Consider the following 5,529-nt stretch of genomic DNA (forward strand, 5'->3'; position numbering starts at 1 on the left):
ATATAATATATAATATATATTAATAACATTAAATATAATATAATACTGATATACAATATAAATAATCTTAGACTGTTCCGAATTGAAACAATTTTAATCATTAACCATTTAATCTGAATCTCCATTCAGGTTCGTATCTCCGCCAGTGACAAGTATTTCTTTCGTTTCACTTTTAAATTACGCGGTTTACTCGTCAAGCACCCGGTATAACGCTGGCGATTCAGCCCAACCATCCGGCCCCCTTCGTCCCCGGGGGCAAGAAAACGTTGTGTACAAGCGTTTTCCCCTTATCATCCGCCTCTCCGTCGTTTTCTTCGCTTCTGAATCGCGAACAGATCTCCTCCCGTGTCACTGTCTTGACGTGCCCCGCAGTGTGGGCTGTACCACCAGACAGATTCTCTATATTACCGCGCTACCCAGAGATTCTCACAGCCCCCTGTCTCTGGTTGAAACGTCAGACTTCCGGGAAATGGACGGGGAAACCCTCTGCGTTTTCTCGAAAACGCCACGGCGAGAAGGTTTTCTAATAGTTTCTTTAAGAAAATCCGTGCACGCGCCCGCCAGACGCTGTGAAAACTATCCCTCTTCTTCTTTTTCCTTTCTCTCACTCTTTCTCGTTTTTTTTTTTTTTTTTTAAATGGAGAATGTTAGTTTAATTTTTTTTTTTTTTTTTTTGTGGAATCGTGAATTGTAAATTCTATTTTCTTGTTTATTTTCTTTCCTTTCTTGAATGGAAAATAGTAGTTTAATTATAATACATTCTTTATTAGGTTAAGGTATTAAGTAGACAAAAGAATAGCATAGTTAAGATAAATATAAGTATAGGATACAAAATATTATATAATTATTATAATATGTAAAAGCAAGGATAAATGCAATACGAATGTGCAGTGAAAAGTCAATTTTCAAGGCCAAAGAGGCTGAAATAAAAATATACTACTACTACTACTACTATAATATATTCTTTCACGTTGTCAAATTGTACAAATCTGTTTGTTTTAATTGCTATCATTTAAATTATAACAATTCGTGTGTGGCATATTCCGATTATTTCGTACGAATTGTACAAGTTCTACAATTCTCACTTTATCTTATTCAAAAGCTAAATATAATGATTTACGTTCGAAGTAGTTGATTAATGGCAATGGTATTACCATATCGTGCTAATACTAACTATATAACAGTGGTAATAATACTTCAATAGTATTGTTACTCGGCTGTTCCTCCAATATACTATATTCCTGAACGCCGACAATGTATCAAATTATCCATTATTATCCATTCTAATTCAAAGTGCCTTAACCTCGCTATCAAATTATCCGCGTGTACAGCGTACCAACCATCTCGATCAATTCGCTCAAACAAAAGGAAACCATCAGCTGGGATGGGAACTACTTGTGAACGTTTAAAAACCGATCTGTCGAATCTTCTTGCGAGCACCGAGGCGAAGGATTTACTAAGAATACGAGAATACGTGCCCGCCGTACTATCTCTGCCCTTTAAATCCTCATCAATCTCGAACGGATGAAAGAAAAAGGAGACTCGGGCACCCCGAGTCTTGGTTTTCAAAACTTGATGGTATCCAATAGGAGGAATCGTTAATACGGCGCTCGTGCCAAATTCGAGAAATCTCGTCTCTCTGCCGAGAATTTCGGGCGACTGTGGAAGTGAGTTCGATCGGATGGAAAAATCTGACAGGTTTTAATTAATTAAATCTCGAAATTGGGGAGCTCGAGATTATTTTAAATCGAGCACTCGTTAACAAGTGGCACAACCGGTTTTTGATACGTGTTGAAATATTCCACGTTGTAAGCTGTTGTATAGTTTAAACGACAGTAATTGAAATAGATAGATTTGTACAAAATAGTCCACGTATATGAGTTACTATAATTTAAACGGTAGTAATTGAAACGAATATATTTGTACAGTTTGTAAGGAGTAAATATCAAAATATTCCGAGTAATAAATAATTGAATAATAATTATTTTATATAATTATGTATATTTTGTATATAATGATATTATAATTATTTTAATTATAATTATATAGACAATTATTGAATAATAATTGAATTCAATAATAATTCAAACGATGGTAACTAAAATAAATAGATTTGTACAAAATATTCCACGTTTCGACTTACTATAATTTAAATCGTAGTAATTGTAACGAATATATTTGTACAATTTGTAAAAAATAATCAAAATATTCCGAGTAATAAATAATTGAATAATAATTATATTTTATATAATTATATATATTTTTGTATATAATTATATTATACATATGTTATAATATTTTATATATATTATAATAGTATGTAATATGTATATATTATTTTATATAATTATTTTAATTATAATTATATAGATAATTATTGCGTAATAATTGAATTCAGTAATAATTTAAACGACAGTAATTGAAATAGATAGATTTGTACAAAATATTCCACGTTATGAGTTACTATAATTTAAACGGTAGTAATTGAAACGAATATATTTGTACAGTTTGTAAGGAGTGATCAAAATATTCCAAGTAATAAATAATTGAATAATAATTATTTTATATAATTATGTATATTTGTATATATAATTATATTATACATATATTATAATATTTTATATATATTTTAATAATACATATTATATATATATTATTTTAATTATAATTATATAGATAATTATTGAATAATAATTAAAATCAATAATAATTCAAACGATGGTAATGGAAATAAATAGATTTGTAGAAAATATTCCACGTTATAAGTTGCTAGAATTTAAACTGTAGTAATTGAAACGAATATGTTTGTACAATTTGTAAGAAATAATCAAAATATTCCAAGTAATAAATAATTGAATAGTAATTATTTTATATAATTATGTTACACATATATTATAACATTTTATATATATTATAATTATATATATTATATATATATTATTTTATTTAATTATTTTAATTATAATTATATAGATAACTATTGAATAATAATTAAATTCAATAATAATTCAAACGATGGTAACTGAAATAAATCGATTTGTACAATATGTACAATTTGTACGAAATAGATCGTACAATTTTCTCTAAACAGTGATCAGTTAATTAATTTTCGCGAGGAAAGGAAGTTTAATTTCCTTCGAGCCTTCGAATCTGCCGAAAACGACGAGAAGGATTTGTTTGTCTCGAATCTCGGAGAAAATCAAATTTCATGATTTCGTGACTTCCGACGAAGCTCGACTCTCGCTAATTTTACGGAATTACAGAATTGAAACAGAGAATCGACGATCTGGAATCGGGAGGAAGGATTTTTTTTCTAATCGGGGGATGTCGACAGTTTGAGAGCCGCTGGCGCAGCGAATACTCGCATGATGAAAGCCCCGGGCAACCATTTTGCGTTACGATCCTGCGTACATTCATATTATTGTCCGTGACAGTGACAAATCGTTATTACAACGATTAGGGGGGAGGGAACCCGAGTCGGTCATCCTCGAAACCCCTCCCGATAAAGTTTCGTAAAAACTCGATCGAAAGTCATCGCGATGATGGATATACGCGCGGATATACGTTGCTTGAGATTCGTTCGCCTCTCTCTCGTTAAAAAACCAGTTGTCCACCTGTTCATAAACGTCAATTTAGCTCCAAATTTCTCTTCCTTCGACGCGGAGAAGGGAAAAACATTTTACCAAAGTTTTGCTGTTCGAAAGTATTTCCTTTCGACTGTCGAATTGCAAGTAATTGCGTTCTTTTCCCCCCCAAAATACGTTGAACATATAGGTTAGGTTAACCTTTACTAACCTTACTTCTTTTAGGTTAGGTTTACTAGTTTGCAACTGGTTCCATCTTTTTTTTTTTTTAGGTTAGGTTTACCAAAACTTCATTACCGCAAATTCATTACTTGTTCAAATCATTCTTTCTTTTCGTTTTTTTCTCGAGAAAAGAAAGATCGAAACTTTCAAGTCGACTGAAAGATGACAAAATGGCCGGTATATTAATGAAATTCTTCCAACGAACACAACTCGTCTTTCGTTCTCACGCACGAAAAGAAAAGAAACATCACTGTAATATCAGTCTCGAGAGTCAGTCCGAGCACTGAGAAACGAAGAGAACGTGTGAGAGATTGAATTCGAAATTTTCCTCGATTGGAATCTTCTTTTCGCGGAGAGGAGAGAAACAATGGGAAAGATGTTCGTTTCTCGCTGGGGTGAGGAGCGAAACGCGTACGATTTTCGGAGGGAAAATATGGCGACGGGGGGCTGGTCTCGCGGGGAATCGTACGAGCGAATTAGATACAGCCGGATTAGGGGAGGCTAACAAGGGACATAACGCCGCCTTCATCCCTCCAGATTTTCAAATATTCATTTTCTCATAGCGCGAGTCTGGTTTGGGAGATGCAACGGGGGATTACGGGGGCAACCTCCTCCATGTTCTGACCCTCGAGAGTCTTAAAACGACTCTAGGAATCGATCTTTCCTATTTGCTCTGACCCACGTGAACTGTGTCTATAAATACATGTCTGTGATATACGTGAACTATGTCTATAAATATATAACATTTCGAAAATCGACTCGAGTGAATTCCTAACCTAACCTAACTTTCAACCCAAGCTGATTCCTAACCTAAACTAATTTCGAACCTAAGTTAATTCCTAACCCAAGTCTCACGAAATTAAATTAAATTGCGCACGTGTTCGCACGTGCATTGTAATTTATCGAATCTGATATTTCTGGATACTTTATAGATTCTCTGTTTAACTAGTCAGGATGAAACATTGAAATACGTGACAGAGTAGGTAATATTATGCGAAGGATTCATAATCTGCTCGGTGTAAGTTATTTTTGATGAAGAATAATTTATATTTTGACAATTATAATATATAATATAATTTATATTTATATTTATATATAATTTATATTTATATATAATATAATTTTATATTTATATTTATATATAATATAATTTATATTTGTAATTTATAATATTTTACAATTTATTTTATTACATATATATATATATATATATATATATATTTTTTTTTTTTGACGAAACTTTCAGTCAATAGAAGAGTACAGTTATTATTGTACGGTCACTGTAATATAATTATTAGAATATAAATATTAAAATAAAAATCATTGAAACAACATTACCGTTCAAATCATTCGAAATAATAACTAGACTGTCGATAAATAATAACTAGACACAAGCTACTTGCACTAATTGAGTCATTAATAATAAATATAAGACTTTGTCTCATAATATCACATAAATTCGTGTATTAATAATAAATGTAAGACTTTTTCTCATAATATCGCATAAATTCGTGTGTTAATAATGAATGTAAGACTTTGTCTCATAATATCGCATAAATTCGTGTATTAATAATGAATGTAAGACTTTGTCTCATAGTATCACATAAATTCGTGTATTAATAGTAAATGTAAGACTTTGTCACATAATATCGCATAAATTCGTGTATTAATAATGAATGTAAGACTTTTTCTCATAATATCGCATAAATTCGTGTATTAATAA

This window comes from Frieseomelitta varia, unplaced genomic scaffold (assembly GCF_011392965.1).
Source record: "Frieseomelitta varia isolate USP_RPSP 00005682 unplaced genomic scaffold, Fvar_1.2 scaffold_440, whole genome shotgun sequence".
In the NCBI taxonomy this organism is placed as follows: Eukaryota; Metazoa; Arthropoda; class Insecta; order Hymenoptera; family Apidae; genus Frieseomelitta; species Frieseomelitta varia.